Source organism: Schistocerca nitens, chromosome 11 (genome assembly GCF_023898315.1).
Source record: "Schistocerca nitens isolate TAMUIC-IGC-003100 chromosome 11, iqSchNite1.1, whole genome shotgun sequence".
Taxonomy (NCBI): Eukaryota; Metazoa; Arthropoda; class Insecta; order Orthoptera; family Acrididae; genus Schistocerca; species Schistocerca nitens.
This window is the reverse complement of record NC_064624.1, coordinates 25,501,261-25,523,760: the sequence shown is the minus strand read 5'-3', so window position 1 is coordinate 25,523,760 and position 22,500 is coordinate 25,501,261. Positions and strand designations below refer to the sequence as shown.

General features: G+C 41.5%; 1 protein-coding gene across 3 annotated transcripts in view; it reads left to right on the top strand.

Annotated features, from left to right (window-relative positions):
- LOC126213561 (zinc finger protein 708-like) overlaps positions 1–22,500 on the top strand; it is a 451,089-nt gene that overhangs the window by 36,385 nt on the left and 392,204 nt on the right. The window lies entirely within an intron of this gene.

Genomic DNA, 22,500 nt, shown 5'->3' with positions numbered 1-22,500 from the left:
ATTTTGGAGAGTTTTGATGTTACAGTATTCACTCTTGTGAACTTTTCATGGCTCAACAACATTGTGGTCACTAATCCCTGTACCTGTTACGCTCCCTGTTTGGCCATGGTTATTAAGATGTCAAAGATGTTTTCTCAACCATTTACACTTTCAGTGCGTTTCTGAACTCACTGTGCAAAATAATTTTCAGACACACCATTCAGTTCGGTTTTCGACGACGTTTTATGCCTACCACTGACATTGTATTTTCGCCAATATATCGAGGGTAGACGAAAGTCCCCACCAACTCTAATTCTACGAGTGAATTACCTATTTCAAATGACAAGTTTTCTTTGAACTGTTCAGCATGTTTCATCCAAGTCAGAGCATTGGTGAAGGGAACTTATTAATTTATTCCAGTTCGTAGGTGTGAGCTCCACCCGTACTTATCATACTGTATAGGCTTTCACAGTCAGCATCCCCATTAGTTAAAACTTATGGCCTGAGAGGCCATGGTCAATCTGTAAGACTACTACTTCCTGACGTTTCGTTACCAACTGCGGGCAGCAGTGAGTCAATGACTGGCTGCCAGGCTATGGAGGTCCCAACATTGCCTGTCCATGATTTATTTGGCTCTGAGCAAAAAAAAGGTTCAAATGGCTCTGAGCACTATGGGACTTAACATCTCAGGTCATCAGTCCGCTAGAACTTAGAACTACGTAAACCTAACTAACCTAAGGACATCATACACATCCATGCCCAAGGCAGGATTTGAACCTGCGACCGTAGCGGTCGCGCGGTTCCAGACTGAAGCGCCTAGAACCGCTCGGCCACCGGCGGCCGTCCATGACTTATTTCCAGTATGATAATGAGTTTCACGAACAAACAGACGGCGTGGCCATGGGCAGCCCTCTGAGTCCAGCTGTTGCTAATCTTTTCATGGAATTTTTTGAACAGTAAGCACTGCAGTCGGGCAGAAAAAGTCCTTGAAAGTGGTGTCGGTACGTGGATGGGACTTTTGTGATATGGAATCACAGTAGAGAGGAACTGTACGGTTTCTTGGTGTATCTGAATAGTATTAATCCAAAGATACAATTTACTATGGAGAAACAGAGAAATGGCAACTAAATTTTTTGGACGTATCAGCAATTAAACAGGCAATGGGATTCTAGGGCATAAGGTGTATACAAAAGAAACACACATCGACTATTACCTCCATAAGCATTCGAACCATCATCCCAGGAAGAAGAGCGAACCATCATCCCAGGAAGAAGAGAGGTGTCATTAAAACATTGGTGGACAGAGCTAGTAAGTTTATTTTCAAGTTGATCTAAATCATTTACGAATGGCTGTTAAGAAAAATGGATACGCCGACAACGACATCGAGCGAGCACTTCATCCCAGAAGAAAAGTATGTGACAACATGCAGCAACAACTGTCAGCTGGAAAAGTTTTTCTTCCATTTATTCACAATATTACGGACTGTATTGGGAAAGTTTTGGCCAACCGAACACAAAAGGAACTGTAGACTGGGATATACCGACAAATCAGCTGTACCGAAACATGTTTTTAAGGAAGGTGGTCATGAAATAAAATTTAGTGAGACAAGCGTGTTAAGGTACGTTGTCCAAGACGCGACGCACACTAGCGACTGCGACGGGTCGCTACGTGACGTCAGAAGCTGCCTGCTGGCGCATGTGCAGTTCGAGTTTGGGATGCGACGCGCGACTGTTGCGACAGCTGCCGCAGCACTGCACCAGTGAGCAGTGTTGCGACGGAAGTCGGACGACACAAAGACGTACGGCAGCCAGAAAGATGTCGAGCCAGTCAAGGAAAACTGAAGTGAGCCACTCACAGGATGTGATGCTCTGTGAGCTGGTCTCGCAGCATCCTTGCCTTTACGATTTGAAGAACCCTAAATATAGAGACACTATGTTCGGAGACAGAATTTGGGAAGAAATTGGTGCACAGCTGAAACTGGCAGGTGAGTGAAATATATAATATTTTCCCATTAATGCAAATTTTTCAAGCCTCTTATGAAAGTCAGTATAATCCATGCAGGTGTAGAATTAGAATGATGAAAATGAACTTGCAGGTCAATTTTCGCATTACTCTTTTTTGTGGCGATAAAAATTGAAAACGGCAAGTACATTATAAAATGAACAATCTAAAGTACAACGAGAAAGTTACATTTTACAACACCTTCACTTTGAAAGTAAACGGTAGATTGGTGTCTTGATGATACCTTCTAGTTGTGAAAAACCACCACCAGATTGTTGTAAAGCTTTCTGTAATCAATAGATGTTCGTTTTTGAGGAAGGCGTTTCTCAACAGATTTCGCAAACAGTATGCTGCAATAAGTAATTTGTCACATTCACTTCAGTTCATTGGTAGAAGATGGTGCTCAAAAAACTTGTGCCAAAAGTGCACAACTGTTTTACAAGGCCCTTCTGGTCTGACACAGTTCACAATTGAAATTCGTCTTTTGTAAATCCTTGAGTCATCTTTTGAGTGCAGCTTGGCAAGATTAAATGTTCATGTCATCCATAACGATGTATGCTGTCAGAATATAAGAATATGGAAGTTCATTTGGATGGGAATAAAGAGTCAGTCGGCTATGAAAGTTGCCTTAGCTTGTTCCAAAAGTTTCTGCATGGGAGAAACTGACAAGTATAATTTGGGGAAATTTTGTGAACAAGCACGGACATTATTTCTTCCACATTCCTGCCAGTGTATACTGTAGACGTTCAGAATGAAAATTCTAGAGATGTTTTAGGTGTAACCCTATCTTGTTGTCAAAGCACTTAAAACAATGCAATTACGCTAGCGTGCGCTTATTGTTAATAAACTTATCTTTCATTTGAATTTTAGGTGAAATGAGCAAAAACAGATGGAGGAATATTCGGGACTCGTATCAGAGAAATAAACGAGAAAGCTTGGAACAGGTTCATATGCCCCAGCAAAACCAAGAAAATGGGTTCTGCTTGATCACTTGGCTTTAAGAAACCATCATTTCGTGGCATTTTAAATGAAATTGTCAAGAGCATATGGAGAAATATTAGTAACTCATACCGGAGAAATATATGACATAAAATGATTTCATTAGGTCCAAACGTGTCAGCGAAACAAAACAAATGCATTCTCTATCGTGTGATGACCACACAATTCTCGTTGCGCGTCGACAGAACTGGTGGCTAGTTGCGACGCCCCCGGAGATATATGAGCCCAAATCTCGGAAACGGAGATCGATATCATTCTGATCTCAACTTTAAAAATAATTTCGATATGTTAGCTTCTTTTCATCGGCAATGATGTATGGCCTAATGTGAACCATACGCAAAGTAGCCAGCGACCACATTTTTCACTGTACACAATTAAAATTTTATGCAGTAGGTTACTTGTAAATTAAGTATCGGAATAACTGTGACGAATATCGGAAAAATAGACACCTCATTATCAAGCTGTGATGTGAAACTGTAAGATACGCATACATCAATTTTTTGTGCCTTTTACTTTCCTCACAATCGATAGAGAAGTAATATACAGCGAAAAAAACACGCAAAACTGGAAGAGATACTTTTCAATTTTTTAAAGTAAAAGGAGAATCTGTATCGAAAAACTAACTCTGGGAGCCGATGTAACTTTGTTGCATTAACATACAGTATTTTTTACAGCAAGAAAATCGGAATTCTTATTTTTCTTATGTATTTGAATCCGCCGCTGCCGACCGTAGCTTGGGAAACAGCGACGACTCCTGTCGTGTTGCGGCCTTGTCGCCGTCTGCCAGGGTGGGAAAAGAGGAGGGGGCAGCGTCGCAGTCGCAGCCAACTGTCGCGTCTTGCACAACGTAACTTTGGCCAGAACATCGATTATTATGCACGTATGTATAGGAAAGCTATAGAAATTCTGGAACACCACAATGATTTCAACACAAAATAGGACGGCTTAAAGTTAGACAGGATATTGTGGTCGACTTTGTTCCAATGATGTGACGATCGATTACATTCATTCAAGAATAATGATGTTAGTCAGAGAGAGACTTATAGTCTGCCCCACGTGACATATGTTGGTGCCCTCTATGCACACTATATAAACGGGAAATCCATGGCCTGGCAGCCATCGTTTACTCACTTCCGAAGATGTTGGCTGCAGTAGGCAACGAAACGTCAGGAAGAGGTAGTTTTACAGATAGACATCTGAGATCAGAACTTTTAATTCATCGCTACCCTTACTACCTCACAGGAGCTATCTACTTAAATTTCACTACAAGGTAAACTACTTCGAACAGCAATGAACACTACACCACCAAATGTATTTCATCTATTCTTTGTGAACATGCTTAGGTCTCTTCAAAAATTTCAGCTGAACTTATTTAAATACCTATAATAACGATTTGAGATGCAGTGCTTTCTGTTAGCACTTTGAGCCCTCGTTCTTTTCTAATGCAACTACGACAATTTACAGCTACGATACTTACTGTGTTGTATCTACCCTCTTTCAGTGTTCTACTTGCAGCCTTTGAAACTGAGAGCCGGCCGAAGTGGCCGTGCGGTTAAAGGCGCTGCAGTCTGGAACCGCAAGACCGCTACGGTCGCAGGTTCGAATCCTGCCTCGGGCATGGATGTTTGTGATGTCCTTAGGTTAGTTAGGTTTAACTAGTTCTAAGTTCTAGGGGACTAATGACCTCAGCAGTTGAGTCCCATAGTGCTCAGAGCCATTTGAACCATTTTGAAACTGAAGCACTTTCTGCACTTACCAAAGACCCTCTAATTAAAAAAAAAAAAAAAAAGCCCAGTCCCCTCTACACATCCGCATACTCATGGAACTGCTTCCTTTGTGTAGTTGACTATTGAGCCATTTAGCTGAATCCGTAAATCCACCACCTTCTGACGCTAGTTGGGGAATCTGCAACATACACAGCTGGAGAACTGTCTGGGACTCTGATTCAGACTTCATTCCACTCTGTATAAAAGAACCACCTTCAGTTCTGCCCATGATGCTTCAGATGGTGAGCTCTGCCTTCATCTCGCACACAAGACTGGCAGTCTTTACTAGCCAGTCACCTGAAACCTGAGAGAACCTCTTCCAATCCAATGTGGCACATATTGTTACCACCAACGTGAGCCACCACCTACTGCTGGCTATTCCATGTCTTTCATGGCATCCAGAAGCACCCATTTCTTATCTGTAAAGACTCCTCCCAGTATGCACATTGGATTCCTTCCCCTCCTATACAGTCGTTTCTCTAAATGGTGCCATTACACACCTAACACCGGAGCATCCAATCACCAGTAATACTACCCTCTGTCCTGTCTTGCACACTGAGAGGCTTTCTCTGGAACATGGCAAGCGACTTCATCTGGCTCATGGATTTCATCAGCCATAGACAGAAATCAAATTGTTCATCAGACGAACTGAGCAGGCTATCCGATCAGCAACATGGAAATTCTTTCACTGCCACCCACACGCTGGAATGACTTCCCACTCGACCACAAATGAGAGGTTCAAATGGCTCTGAGCACTATGGGACTTAACATCTATGGTCATCAGTCCCCTAGAACTTAGAACTACTTAAAACTAACTAACCTAAGGACAGCACACAACACCCAGTCATCACGAGGCAGAGAAAATCCCTGACCCCGCCGGGAATCGAACCCGGGAATCCGGGCGCGGGAAGCGAGAACGCTACCGCATGACCACGAGCTGTGGACTAAGTGAGAGGTCAATCTCAGTATAGGCAGTACCCAAGGTGACCGCAGCAGTGGACCAATTGGTGGACAACACTACCTGGAGCTGTGAGCGAAGAATCACCAACTTCATTCACATCTGAACATAGCAATTACTATATCTGTCCATACCAGAGTTGGCATGGTAAATAAACAGACATATACGAAGTATAGGAGTTGAAGGTAAGGAACACAGACAATATTTAAAATAAGTCGCTTCTTATGAAAATATGCCAGCTCACAGTACTCTGATGTACTACTGCTGCTACTATGAGAGCTTCCACTGGATTGGGCGATCTAAGTGCTGCAAGTAACACAAAACAAAGGAGTGATGCAATTCAGCCAGTGGTTCTATGGACCACACAGTTTATAAAGCTTATAAATGTGCCTGATAAATACACACATGTGCACAAAATACGGGATTTGAAGCAAAATAATAACAATAACAATAATAATACCATTACAACTATAATAGTAGTAGATGTCGCGAAAATATACTTACAGCAATTGATAAATAATTCGCTCACTTGTGACAAACATCAAAGGATAAGGACGTCAAGTCATGCATCAAAAGTCCCCATTGTGAGCCAATTTAAGTATTAATGCTGACGAACAGAGAAAATGAGCAAATAAGCTTCTAAGAAACACTATATGCTTTCCTTGCAGCCTACTGTTTGAATACCAGTGGGTGTAAGCCTGTTACTGTCAGTGTAATATCGAATAGGGAGTTCTAGTAAGTGAAATTTCTTGAAAACCATCGATTTAGTGATGAAAAAGTAATATTCGCTTTGCATCAATGACACTGACAATGCAATGTCTCAAAGCAGATGTCAGCCTTGTTCCACAGAAAAGTTTGTTCACCCCTGATGTTATCAGGTGATCATACCATTTCTGTAGGGGATAGAGTTGGTACAGTTAAAATATTTAACAACAGAGGGAGCACAGATCTACAGGAGCTGATTTTTAACATTTTAATTAAATGCGGTACAGGATGAGCTAGAGTGTTGGCAAAGATAGCAGTCACATATACTACAAGTAATTTACTGTCGATAGCTTCCCAAAATCTCCACTCATTGGAAACTACCATAGCTCGACTCCATGATTCATTCTGTGCATTGATGGAAGTGGAAATGTATGAATCATCATTACCAGATGTGGGCACTGAATTACGATCAAATTTAAGTTTGTTTATATACCCAGCTGTAAGCAAGAGTTTATAAAAACCCTCCATTTCAAAGTAACTAAACAGTTACCACTATAACCAAGTGGACGAAACAGTCTCACCACAAGGGTTTTTAAATGACTGGTCCTGCAGTGATGAAGGTAGAAACCTGAAGAACGAGACGAATGGACCATTACTTCCTGATATTAGAGGTGCTTTGGTTATTGGGGTTTCATGCTGCGGAAAATAATTACTTTTTACACTGTTGACATATCCTGTGGGAGTCCACTTAGAGCATGTATATATTTTTCAAAAATTCTGTTTCAATCAAAATATCAGCTACTGCAGGAGATTTTGCATGGAGTTAAGGTACTAACATACTAAACTGCCAGCAAAAGCAGTGATATTCCACCACCTGAAAACGTAAAACCAAACAGCATACTCATTTTTGGCAACATCTCTGTGGAAAATCAGGATATCCGCCGACATTTCTGCTTAGCTCGGCACATGGAAGTGAATATAATTTATTTGAGTGAGACATACTTAAGCATACCAAAGCTGTTGGTCTGGGATACACCAACCTTATAACAATCGAACAGGACAATCTGAATTTAAAGCATATTTTCCAAGTACATGTACGAACTGACATGGCACTCAATGAATTCGTTATATGTGAGGATTGCTGGAGTAACTCGCAGTATAGCTTGCTGGTTACAGGTGAAACTACTAAATTGAATGAGAGTCAAAACTTCAAAATAATTCTTCAAAAAGGCAATGCACCAAAACGCACCTGTCAGTATATTGTACACTATGTACAAATTTACACATGTGTTGCACATTCATTCAGAGGATGCAAAGCACGTGCGTTCGACAAAAAAATGGAGGTAATCAACACTAAAGTAATGGAACTGAATGTCTTGTCAAGGAAGGTGCTACGAATGGTGAGGTGTTGATTGCTCAAATTCAGCAATATGACCTGTGTGTCAACGAGAAAATTGAAGGAGTCAATGTAAAATCAACGCATATGTGGAACAAGAATGTGATAGCTAAGGCACTGCACGCCCATTACCACCGACTGTCTCAGAATATACGTAAGTTGTAAACTGTCTCAAAAATGGATTAGTATGCAGCAGCATGTTGTCAAAGAAGTGTAATGTTAAAAACTGGGGTGTGGAAGACAATTTGACAGAAGTTACTTTCGTGAAAGTTAGGTCAACTGCAACGAGACCAGTAACTGACAGGCTGAAAGAGCTGTCATGGACTATGGATGAAACCAGAAACAGGAGGAGGAGGAGGAGTGCCGAGTTAAGAAAAAACATATGAGGTCATCAGGGCAATACCGTATTTGTTAGGTAAGCACTCAATATGTTTAACCAAGAAGGCAATAAGAATTGGGAACAAGGAATTTGAAAGATTGCCTAGGCTGTTACAGTTAATAATTTTGAAAATGTCGACTGTTAAAAATATACCCTGAAACTACAAAAACATGGGTTCCAATATCACATATGACCAACGCATGTAAAACCCCAAAAGGATGAATGAAAGTCTCATAGAGCGACAAATACAGGATTTTAACTGAACCAGCATTAGCAGCTCCACCTAGTGCAGGTAAAATAGTCGAAGTTCAGCCTGAAACACTAAACAGTCTACATCTAGAATATATAAATTATGGTAACTAAATGGAATCATAGATCGATTACGACTGTTTACAGCTTTAGCTGGTGAAGAGATTGCAGATCACATGAACAAAATATTATCGATCTTACCTGGGCTACGAAAATTATGCATCGTCGAGTAAGTGTGGAGAGAGTTGTTCATGAGCTTTACAGACCTGCATGCAGAATATATCTGATAATACGAGGAATGGATTATGCATGGCAGGCTGATCTCTTGGATATGCAAAACTACTTACAATCAAATAATGGCGTCAAGTACGAGGTGTGGCTAGAAAAAAACCGGACTAGTACTGGTGAAACAATAAAACGAATGCAATAAGGCTGAAAGTCGCGTGGCCTGTCATGTGACTCTCGCTCCGCCTACTGCTCGAGTTTCATCTGGCTCCTGCACTCAGTCTGCCCGTGGCGTCTGTTTTAAGTAGTTGACGTTTTGTCTGTGCGTCGGAAAATGTTGAGTGTACAGAAAGAACAGCGTGTTAACATCAAATTTTGTTTCAAACTAGGAAAATCTGCAAGTGAAACGTTTGTAATGTTACAACAAGTGTACGGCGATGATTGTTTATCGCGAACACAAGTGTTTGAGTGGTTTAAACGATTTAAAGATGGCCGCGAAGACACCAGTGATGACACTCTTACTGGCAGACCATTGTCAGCAAAAACTGATGCATACATTGAAAAAGTAGGCGGAGCGAGAGTCACGTGACAGGCCACGCGACTTTCAGCCTTATTGCATTCGTTTTATTGTTTCACCAGTACTAGTCCGGTTTTTTTCTAGCCACACCTCGTACGTTCTCCCAGTCACAGACACATTCCAATTTCGCTTGGGCCTTACCTTTGAATGTAAAGACAGGGAAGGAGGTTTGAGAGATTTCTGAACAGTTGTTGCAGACAGGACTGAATCGACTGTCCATCAACCTTGAAGACAGATGATGAAAGTGAATTTTACGATAGACATTTCAAAGCAGAATTCGAATTAAGTGGGATAAACCACTACTCAACATTCCCATATTTGGAAACTAGTATTACCAAATGGTTGAACTGGACCATCAAAAATGGAATGCGGAAGCAATTTAATCTTCAATGTATGTGCAAATGGCTGAACATACAGCCAAAAATCATCGACGAGTATAATCGCATTATTCACCACAGAATTAAGAGCAAACCTATTGAAGTCACAAAGGAATTACAGCAGGGCTTAACAACTGGCCGGTTTTGAGCACGAGTTCTCGCGTGTGCTCAGGCCCGTGCTCGCGAGCAGGTGCAAGGTCGTGGAGTAGGGAGGGAGAGGAAATGCACGCGCACGTTTGAATAGGGCCGCAGCGTGCCTATTGAATTCGCGCCGACTGTTAACGTTTAAAGTACTACGATCAGCTCTAACAGTCACTTCACTGGTTAAGAATCATGTCAAGTCGCCGTTGTGTAACCCCAACCATGCTTTCGCAGTTGAACCCCCACTGGGAGGAATTGTATCTGTTTACAGAAAATGATGGTGTTGCAAAATGTTTAGCATGTCACAAAACGCTGAATTCTTCTAGGAAATTTAATTTGCAGCGACATTATATGTTGTACCACGCGAAAGACTACGGAAGAGGAAAATGTGATGGACCAGATTGTGCACGGGAAGTTATTAAACTTAAAAGGAAGCTATCCGAAGAAGATCTGGACGACGAAGAAAAAACAACTGAGGCAGCTCTCAGAGTGAGCTACAAAATTGCTTTGCTTTAAGCAAAATCCCTGCGCCCCTTCACTGATGGCGATTTAATAAAAGAATGTTTGGTAGTTGCAGCGGAACATTTGTGTCCATCTCAAGTTGAACAGTTTCGGATTGTGCCATTATCTAACATGACCATTATGCGTCGCATACAGGACATGGCAGACGATGTCCATAGCCATCTTGCAAATATCTGTAAAGATTTTATGGCGTACTCTCTAGCTCTGGACGAAGGTGTTGATATCACTGGAACAGCGCAGCTTGCCATATTTATTAGAGGTGTTAATAGAGATCTTCAGGTGAGGGAGGAGCTCCTCGATGTAGTAGGAGGTGATATTTTAAGTAGTGTTGAAGAAAGTGTTGAAAATATAGGATTGTCGTGAAATTCTATAGTTTCAGTGTCTACAGACGGTGCACCAGCGATGACAGGGAACAAATCAGGTTTCGTTGCGCTGTTGAAGGAGAAAATGCAAAAACTGGCCGTGCCGAATAAAATAAGGGGCGTTCAGTGTGTGATCCACCAGGAAAACTTATGTGCAAAGAGTATCACTCTAAAAAATGTGATGAGTGTTGTTGTTCGTACAACCAATTATATAAGGAAGCATGGGCTACAACACAGGCAATTTAAAAGCTTTCTTGAGGATGTAGAAAGCCAGTATGGTAGCCTGCCTTATTACAGCGAGGTCCGCTGAGTTAGTCGTGGCGAATTATTAAATCCATTTTTTTTCCCTAATAGATGAGATAAATATGTTCATGGAAATAAATAACATGTGTGTTCCTGAATTGAAAGAGCCTTCATGGAACTGTGATCTCGCGTTCTTAGCAGATTTAACTAGCCATCTGAATGCTTTGAACATTTCACTACAAGGTAAAGATCTGCTAATTACTCATTTCATAGATCGAATACGAGCTTTTAAAATGAAATTTACACTTTGGGTGAGTCAGCTGGAAACAGGAAATCTAGCTCATTTTCCTAAATTATCATCCATGCAAGATGTTCACAAAGATTGTGAACGTTATTCACATAGTTTAGTTGCCTATAAGGAAGAATTTGATCAACGCTTTCAAGATCTGACAGCACTAGACAGTGATTTTGATCTGTTCTCCTCTCCATATTCAGCGAATATTGAAGATATTCGTCCTGAGCTGCAACTAGAAATTATTGACCTGCAGTGTGACAGAGAATACAGAGACAAATTTCAGAACAAGAAAAACATTTTGGAATTCCACAGACACTTCCGTCAGGATAGATTTCCTCGTTTGCACAAACTGGCGGCTACAATAATATCAGTGTTCGGTTCCACGTATGTTTGTGAACAACTGTTCTCTGCAATGAAATGTAACAAGACGCGCCTGAGAAACACATTGTCTGATCGAAATTTAAACTGTTCGCTGCGCCTACAATGCGCAAGAACATTACTTCGAACATAGATGCAATTGTAAAGGGCAAAAAGTACAAGGTAACCGAGAATCCCACACTTCAGTGACACCTTTTATTGTGTAACAGTTCACAAATTAATACGAATGTAGATGCATACACTAAGTAAAATTATGTGGCACGTGTACATTCTCCTTTATTTGTTTCATTTGTCGCAGTAATAATTCGTGAGTGATATCCCTGCGGGTGGCCGCGGATTTACATTGACCGGCGGCAGCCGTTGTGTGCCCCACGTGACTCTCCCCACTCTCCGCTCTGGTCCGGTAGTGGGGGTAGCGTGCTCGCGCTGCTCGGTGCTCGCGCCTTGCTGCTCACAGCTTGCTCCGCGAGCACGTATGTTGTGAAGCCCTGAATTACAGGAAAGCTTTGAACCCATTATGTTCCTCACAGAGCAGGTCATATGATGTCAAAGGAACAGGGCATTGATGAAATGGCTTAGTTTCTCATCAAAGCTCAACAGCTGAGTGAACACCCACAATTTGCTATGTAATTCGAAAAGCAAAGCTGAAACCATGCAGTAGTGTGACATGAGTGCTACGAAACGTATCAACAAAGTTGGAGGTGGTATTCTCGAGAATCTGCCATCACAAGTGTGTATCTCTGGATACGATTTCTGTGGAGCTGGAACAAAACTAAAATAGCACCTAGCTTATGGTGATAAGGGCTTTAATGCATTGGACAATGTATACAAAGTGCACATCATTGCCTACACTACAAAGATCACTGTATTGCAGAGCAAATATTCATTGATAAGGCTACACAGGTATGTCAAGGAACAGATATTCATGCAGCACAAGCTATTTCTGAATATATGGTTGATAAGGCAATGTTTGCTCGAACTTAAATTGGGTACTGGACTAACCTTCAAGCATTACTGAATTCAGTTCACTGTATACTAAAGAAGAAGAAAAACCTATGGGATATTTAAAAATTGGTGACCGCTGCAAAAGGTGCCTTTAGGCAGAAAGAAGGAAGGAAATGATGTGTTAAAACGCCCACATTCCTACAAATATCAAAGACATCTGGTGGAATAATTCTGTTTCTGATACCTCCATTTGCTGGGCTGTCAGCTACCGGTTTCATTAGCTAGGAGAGCTGATATAATTCAAGCAGTACAGAACGCCCGAAAAAGCGAAAAGTAATTACAAGCAGCTGAAAGTCATAGTATGACCATGGAGGCCATTGCTGTAGGTAAAGGCCTATATTTACATGGCTTCGGTTGTACATGAAGGCCCACAGAAATGATACTGGAAAAAAGGATTAATAACACAGATCTGGTTAAACTCGTCAGCAAACTTAAAATCACGAGATTTTACAGCGTGTTTATAAAGGATACATTGCCTAAGACAATGTGGAAATCCAAGAAACATGGAACTGTCAATTTAGATGTTGTTTGGGGTATGGAGCTCTTGGTGATTTAAGGCCACCTGAAGAACTGTATTGTCACTTCACCAATAGGAACCAGCTGATGTACAATGTTCGACGCTACCATGACTTCAGTTCATACCTCTGAGGATATTTCTGCATGATACTTTTCCTGAAAATTGCATAAAAACAAGTCTCCACGTCATTTGAATCTGCGATGAAATTATGTTCACTCTAATCCTAATTGGTTTAAATTGAAAGCAAACTACTTTCCTCCAATATATGTGCAGGGGGTAGCGATGTACAGCACTGACTGGCTGGAAACATACGAAAGCATAGCTAACGTCACTGAATTAATAATAAATTGCATCTAGAGAATTGGGAAGTTGTGTCAATGCCTCTTGGCGCTTGCAACACTGACAATTCATATGTATACTTGAAACGTTTTGTTAAGGGATTCGAGGTATGAGGTGAAGGCAAACGTTAATATGTTTAAATCAAAGATAGAAACAAAACACATTGCGGACTTCAGTCACAAATATTTAATAGGATGGCTATTAGGTTTCTCAGAGGGACAAGTGATGGTACATAATACTGATAAAATTTTTGAGTTATCAACTGGTGAATCAACTGCCAATCAGTACAATTCGTGTAGAGTGTAATATTGTAAAGAATTTTGTACCTCGACGACAGATTAGTCCATATTATTTATGCATTTTTTCCTATAGTGAGTCTTGCTTACAAAAGTGAAGAAAATGACGTCTACAATGAATATGGGCTGCTACATGAAGCCAAGGTGGCGAAGGGTTCACAACCATCAGGAATGTGGCAGGTACTGTGAAATTAAGCTGCAAAGCAGAAGCCAAAAGTGAACTCAACGAGGTAACTGAGATGAATGGCATGACCCATACTAGAAGGCAAGGGAGTCATGGAATAAGAGGGAATAAGATGAGTAGTCAGTCGCCATAGAGAAACGGCATGCCTATCCACTGAGGAGGACATCATGCCAGTATGACTAGTTGTTCAGCATCTTCTGCATAGACTCTCAACCGGGCTCGTGTCAAAGCCACCAGTGGTGAAACATATTCCATGATGGTGGAGTGTGTTAAGACAGCAAATGATGAACAGAAGTGCAGAGGAATGAACTAAACACCCACAGTCTACTTATGAATGGACATGGGATTTTAAAAAAATGGAGGAGGGTGGTCTGATCCGCTCCCCTGGAAGTACCACTTAGGAGATGTAGGACACTGAGGAACTGGGTACCATGTACAGCCAGGTAAGAATACATGGGAGGACCAAGTAAGTTTCCTATCAGATATTAGCAACAGGAATTTTCTAGTTTCAATGAATGGAAGAACGAAAGGTGCAAGATGTAATGATGGTGTAAGAAACTCATTGCACATCCAAATATTCATACAAAAGGTTTTGGCAGTGGAAAAGTGAAAGCCACTGTCCATGCTTCACGAGAAAAGAAGATAGGAACGACGCTGAAGACGTCACACAAGGAGACACGTTTGTGTGGAACTGTAACAGAGTGTAAAATCCTTGGCGAAAAGGGAGCTGAGACGCCTGTTGGGTGATTCCATAATATGGTTGCTTGGGATAGCAAAGACAATGATACCCAGGACGAGCATTCAGGCAACCCGTTTTCGTGGATAAATGTGTGTGACAAGTCAAACCATATAAACCTTGAGACCACTTTATCTTTCAAAACTTCCTCTAGTAAATGGGGCAGACAGCTTATAAAGCCCCACATGTACGGACTACAGATACCAGCCCTCCAGCAGATGTATCAGGACGATGGTTCAAAATGTGGAGAGCGTATCTCCCCAAGCGAATCATATCGCTGCATGCCTCAGTCCACCAGGGACCAAGACACACTACAGTAAACTTGAAGTGCACGGTATGGAACATTCTTCGGCGGTAAGGATAACATTTGGAAGATACTTTACGTGGTCTTCACAGCTGTGTGAAGGTCGTGAGGGAGGGGTATAGCCTCCAGTCGGCCTTAGGATGTCAAAGTTAGCGTAAGGAGGGCTATGCGTGAAGTGTTCAGTGAATTCGAAAGTAAAATTCTATGTACCGATTTGACAGAAAACCCTAGGAAGTTCTGGTCTTACGTTAAATCAGTAAGTGTATCGAAAAAGCATATCCTGACACTCTGGGATGATGATGGCATTGAAACAGAGGATAACACACGTAAAGCTGAAATACTAAACACCTTTTTCCAAAGCTGTTTCACAGACGAAGACCGCACTGCAGTTCCTTCTCTAAATCCTCGCACGAACGAAAGTATAGCTGACATCGAAATAAGTGTCCAAGGAATAGAAAAGCAACTGAAATCACTCAACAGAGGAAAGTCCACTGGACCTGACAAGATACCAATTCGATTCTACACAGAGTACATGAAAGAACTTGCCCCCTTTCTAACAGCCCTGTACAGCAAGTCTCTAGAGGAATGGAAGGTTCCGAATGATTGGAAAAGAGCACAGGTAGCCCCAGTTTTGAAGAAGGGTCGTCGAGCAGAAGCGCAAAACTATAGGCCTATATCTCTGACATCGATCTCTTGTAGAATTTTAGAACATGTTTTTTGCTCGTGTATCATGTCATTTCTGGAAACCCAGAATCTACTCTGTAGGAATCAACATGGATTCCGGAAACAGCGATCGTGTGAGACCCAACTCGCTTTATTTGTTCATGAGACCCAGAAAATATTAGATACAGGCTCCCAGGTAGATGCCATTTTCCTTGACTTCCGGAAGGCGTTCGATACAGTTCCGCATTGTCGCCTGATAAAGTAAGAGCCTACGGAATATCAGACCAGCTGTGTCGCTGGATTGAAGAGTTTTTAGCAAACAGAACACAGCATGTTGTTCTCAATGGAGAGACGTCTACAGACAAAGTAGCCTGTGGCGTGCCACAGGGGAGTGTTATGGGACCATTGCACTTCACAATATATATAAATGACCTAGTAGTGTCTGAAGTTCCATGCAGATGATGCTTTAGTATACAGAGAAGTTGCAGCATTAGAAAATTGCAGCGAAATGCAGGAAGATCTGCAGCAGATAGGCACATGGTGCAGGGCGTGGCAACTGACCCCTAACAGACACACATAATGTATTGCGAATACATAGAAAGAAGGATCCTTTATTGTATGATTATATGATGGCGGAACAAACACTGGTAGCAGTTACTTCTGTACAATGTCTGGGGGTATGTGTACGGAACGATTTGAAGTGGAATCATCATATAAAATTAATTGTTGGTAAGGCGGGTGCCAGGTTGAGATTCATTGGGAGAGTCCTTAGAAAATGTAGTCGTGGTCTCATGGTAACGTGAGCAGCTGCGGAACGAAAGGTCGTTGGTTCTAATCTTCCATCGAGTGGAAAATTGAGGAGCTCTTTGCGGTGTGGGGGATGTATGTGAAAAATGGCATCGCATTTGAGTCAATTGATGTTTCAAAGTACTGCACTGAAAAGGTGTTTGAATGTTGTGCAGGTGTGGTTAAATTTAACGGAGTTAAACTTGTAACTGTTGTCATTTATAGATCCCCAGACTCCGATTTCACAGCATTTTTGCTAAAGCTAGAGGAGGTTCTTGGTTCACTTTATAGGAAATACAAAAAGTTAGTTATATGTGGTGACTTCAATATTAATTGTATAAATGATTGTGCAAGGAAGAGGATGCTGGTAGACCTCTTTAATTCATATAATCTTATGCAAACCGTATTCTTTCCAACGAGAGTGCAAGGGAACAGTAGAACAACCATAGACAACATTTTTGTTCATTCCTCATTACTAGAAGGGCATTCTGTTAGAAAAAAGGTGAATGGCCTTTCAGATCATGATGCGCAAATTTTAACTTTAAAAGATTTTTATGCTGCAACACGTGTTAAATATAGTCATCAGCTGTTCAGGAAAGCTGATCCGGTTGCTGTAGAGACCTTTGTAAACCTTATAAAGGAACAAGAGTGGCAAGATGTTTATAGCACTGAGACAGTAAACGATAAATATAATGCTTTTATCAAGACTTTTCTCATGCTCTTTGAAAGTTGCTTTCCGTTACAACGTTTAAAACAGGGTACTAGCACAAACAGGCAGCCTGGGTGGCTGACTAGAGGGATAAGAATATCTTGTAGAACAAAGTGGCAATTATATCAAAACGTTAGAAACAGTCAAAATCTAAATGCAGCAGCCCACTACAAACAGTATTGTAAGGTGCTTAAAAATGTTATTAGGAAGGCAAAAAGTATGTGGTATGCAGATAGAATAGCTAAGTCTCAGGATAAAATTAAAACCATATGGTCAGTCGTAAAGGAAGTTGCTGGTCTGCAGAGACAGGTCGAGGATATAGAATCAGTGCGTAGTGGGAATGTCCGTGTTACTGATAAGTCGCATATATGTACAGTATTTAATAATCACTTTCTGAATATAGCAGGTGAACTAAATAGAAACCTAATTCCAACCGGGAATCATATAGCGCTCTTAGAAAAAAGTGTTCCGAGACTGTTACCTGAAATGCTCCTCCATGATACTGACAAGAGGGAGATTGAGTTAATAATTAAATCACTAAAGACCAAGAACTCTCATGGATATGATGGGGTATCTAGCAGAATACTGAAGTATTGTTCTATGTATGTTAGCCCAGTACTTAGCCATATCTGTAACTTTTCCTTTAGGAGTGGTCGGTTTCCTGATCGATTAAAATACTCGGTAGTGAAGCCACTTTATAAAAAGGGAGACATTGATAATGTTGACAATTTTAGACCTATTTCTATGCCATCGGTGTTTGCTAAAGTTATCGAGAAGGTTGTATATACAGGGTTACTGGAGCATTTAAATTCACATAATTTGCTGTCAAATGTTCAGTTTGGTTTTAGAAATGGTTTAACAACTGAAAATGCTATATTCTCTTTTCTCTGTGAGGTTTTCGACGGATTAAATAAAAGGTTGCGAACGCTAGGTGTTTTCTTTGATTTAACGAAGGCTTTTGACTGTGTTGACCACAAAATATTACTGCACAAGTTGGACCATTATGGAGTAAGGGGAGTAGCTTACAATTGGTTTGCCTCTTACTTTAAGAACAGAAAGCAGAGGGTAATTCTCCGCAATATTGAGAGTGGTAGTGATGTTCAGTCCCAATGGGGCACTGTTAAGTGGGGCGTTCCCCAAGGGTCGGTGCTGGGGCCACTGCTGTTTCTTATTTATATAAATGATATGCCTTCTAGTATTACAGGTGATTCAAAAATATTTCTGTTTGCTGATGACACCAGCTTGATAGTGAAGGATCTTGTGTGTAATATTGAAACAGTAACAAATAATTTAGTTCATGAAATAAGTTCGTGGCTTGTGGAAAATAATTTGATGCTAAATCACAGTAAGACTCAGTTTTTACAGTTTCTAACTCACAATTCAACAAGAACCGATGTTTTGATCAGACAGAATGGGCATATTGATGTGTCGGCAGCGGGGCCAACACCTTGTAGATCGAAGTGGCTAGGTGCACGCTAAACTAACGCAGACGGGCGAGAAGTACTGGAACAGGATAAGTAATTAAGGCGTTGAAGAAAAGTACGTAGCTGGAATAATATACTTAACTTTAATCTGGTGTTGTGGTACATCACACAAAGGAGACTTTAATTACAATCACTGTAAGTCTAATGGCGCCTTGCTAGGTCGTAGCTATGGACTAAGCTGAAGGCTATTCTATCTGTCTCTCGGCAAATGAGAGGAAGGCTTCGTATGTCTAGTCGCAAGCAATGTCGTCCGTACAACTGGGGCGAGGTCTAGTCCGTGTCTTGTGACCTGCCATGTGGTGGCGCTAGGTTTGCGATCACACAGTGGCGACACGCGGGTCCGACATGTACTACAGGACCACGGCCGATTTAAGTTACCACCTAGCAAGTGTGGTGTCTAGCGGTGACACCACACATATTATAAACGAGACTGAACAGTTCAAATTCCTAGGCGTTCGGATAGATAGTAAGCTGTTGTGGAAAGCCCATGTCCAGGATCTTGTACAGAAGCTAAATGCTGCTTTATTTACCATTAGAACAGTATCTGAAATAAGTGACACTTTAACACGAAAAGTAGTCTACTTCGCATATTTTCATACGCTTATGTCGTATGGTATTATTTTTTGGGGTAATTCTTCTGATTCAAAAAGGGTATTTTTGGCTCAAAAACGGGCTGTTTGAGCTATATGTGGTGTAAGTTCGAGAACCTCTTGTCGACCCCTATTCAAAAATCTGGGAATTCTGACATTTCCCTCACAGTATATATTTTCTTTAATGTCGTTTGTTGTTAGCAATATTAGCCTATTCCCAAGAGTTAGCAGCTTTCACTCAGTTAATACTAGGCAGAAATCAAATCTGCATGTAGAATGCACTTCCTTGACTCTTGTGCAGAAAGGAGTGCAGTATTCTGCTGCATCCATTTTCAATAAGCTACCACAAGAACTCAAAAATCTTAGCAGTAGCCCAAACTCTTTTAAGTCTAAACTGAAGAGTTTCCTCATGGCTCACTCCTTCTATTCTGTCGAGGAGCTCCTGGAAGACCTAAAAAATTAAGCAAATTCCAGTGTTACATTGTTGATTGTCTTCATTTAAACTTATGACTTGTCACCTGAATATGTTTTTTTTTTCTATATTTCATTTTATCTGTTTCTAATATCGTGTTATAATTTCATGTATTGACTCGTTCCATGACCATGGAGATTTCTCCTTAATTTGGTCCCACGGAACAATAAATAAATAAATAAAATAAACAAAGGAGGTGGAGGTGGCTTACAAAACACTCGTTCGACCTATACTCGAGTATTGCTCATCAGTGTGGGATCCGTACCAGGTCAGGTTGACAGAGGAGATAGAGAACATCCAAAGAAGAGCGGCGCGTTTCATCACAGGGTTATTTGGTAAGCATGATAGTGTTACGGAGATGTTTAGCAAAATCAAGTGGCAGACTCTGCAAGAGAGGCGCTCTGCATCACGGTGTAGCTTGCTGTCCAGGTTTCGAGAGGGTGCGTTTCTGGATGAGCTATCGAATATATTATTGCTTCCCCCTACTTATACCTCCCGAGGAAATCACGAATGTAAAATTTGAGAGATTCGAGCGCGCACGGAGGCTTTACCCGCAGTCCTTCCTGCGAACCATACGTGAGTGGAACAGGAAAGGGAGGTAATGACGGTGGCACGTAAAGTGCCCACCGCCACACACCGTTGGGTGGCTTGTGGAGTATAATGTAGATGTAGAAATTTGCCAATTGGATTTGCACTCAGGTGGGGTAGGAGTCGGCGCATGGATAGCACACAGGAAGTGATCACTTGAGTATGTGTCAGAGGGAATGGGTCATTCCAGGTTGATACAGTGCGCACCGCTATCATGTGATCTTGTTTAGAGCACGCACTATAATCGATTATAGTTCGCTGTTCTAGTGTGGGTGGGGCTCCGGTGGTGATTTGCTATTACGTCACTGGCGTGTGTTCGTGGTGGCTGGCGGAAAGTGAGAGGGTAGTCGGTTTCTGGATATTGCACGGAACATGAAGTTCGCTCTGCCTGACCTGCTGGTGACTAGTGCTAAGGTGGTTGTACCTCGCAATATGAGCAGAGTGGTCTGGGGCGGATCAACTCGCCGCTGTGCTGGCCATGCGGTGGTGATTAATTGGCGTCGGGGTACTTGTTCTGCCTGCCTGTCCGATGTGGAGGTCCGGTGGGGTCCTGTGATACTCTGGCCCGGAGACAACCAGTTGCTAAATTTTGGAGTCGTCTGCCAGGTTAGGGTGTGAGCTCGGTTGGCTCGTCAGATTTTCTGCTGGAAGCTCCACCTGCGGTTTCTGAACTTCATTCTGATGTGGGACGGCGTTATTGGAAGTTTATGCTGTGTGTGTGTGGCACATCACGTTATTCATTGGTACTAATTTATTTACTCAACTGGAGTATCTTTTGTTTATACCGCTGAGTGGGTCGTTACCCACGCGGTCTGCTCAGCGTAACCTTTGGTGGTGCCTGTATGTTCCTTTTTGAAGGAATTCATGTAGGTGGATCCTGTTGCCTGCCCGGAGTTGCATTCATGTATGGTATATTTGGCATTTGACATGTTAGGTAAAGTCTGCCTAAGGAAGGCGGTTTTGGACAGTATACACATAGTGAATTACTTCCGCTTAGTATATATGGTCTTCTGGGACCTCAACAACACGATCTCGTCAATTTGGTTTGTGTCACAGCATTTAGTGGTATGTTCCGTATTTTTATCTTACTGTGTTATTATTAACTTGGTGGCATGGTCGCGTTTGGTGTTGTTAAGGCACTTCTAAGACTGTGGTTTGACTATTCATGTGTGCTTGGCTTTTATTGTTTTGCTTATTAAGATTTGTGTGTGTTGGCTTCTGGCACCTGTTAAGAGCGCCTGAGTTAACGGTGCTGTGGTTATGATGTGCTGTCGGGATGTTATATTGTTATTCCATTTTTAAATTTTATCTTGTGTTGATATTATCTGTCGTGTGTTACAAAACATAACCAACATGCGTAAGTGATGGGCAGTTGTGGGCGGCATGTTGGGGAGCTCTCAGCATTTATTACGGGGACCGTTTCTAGTGGGAAAGCTCTCAAGTGTGAGAGCTCGGCCATCTGTGATTGTGTTGGGAGTTGCCCTTGCCCTTTGGTTGTATCAAATTATTATTTTGTTATTATATTTATTGGTTGTGTGTTGTGCTTCTTTTATTTTATGGTGCCAAGTGCCATTATCTTTCTCAAAGTTCTTTTATATAAATGATTTTAAATTGTAATGTCAAGTTAACTTATTATTGGATCTTGGTCTGTGGTGTAAAATCTTTTAAAGCACCATTGTAATTTGTTCTTGCAGAATAAATTTCTCTTATTTTATGGTGCCAAGTTGCCATTATTATTATTAATGTTTTTTAGTTTATTGCTGCTCTTAATGTTTTCCGTATTTATGGTGCCAACTGTCATCATTCTTAAAGGTTTTTATAAATGATCTTAAGTTGTATTGCCAAGTTAACTTATTATTGGATTTTGTCTCTTGGCTAAACTCTAAAAGCTGTTTGGGGATTATTGGGTGGAAATCCTTGGATAATTGTCCTATAAGAACACACATTTCAAAGATGACAGGTGAGCTGGACAGTGCAGAATGAGAAGTCCAAATGGTAAGAAATGTGCATGGAATCTGAAAGGAACGTGGGTGCTCTAGTGGTAAGAGATGATTCGGAAGGTCAGCTAAGAGGGTAATTGGACAGGTTCTCTAAGAGCCCCAAAGCAGATGGTGGGCAGTGAAGTTGCCCAGCAGCAAAAAGGAGTGAGGGAACTGACCAATGAGCTAGAGTAAGTCTGACTTGGTAACAGCAAATGATGGAGAGGTGTAGATGTTGCAAAGAGAAAAGGTGAAATGAGGAAGGGCAATGCTGATTGCAACAGCTAGCAGTCACA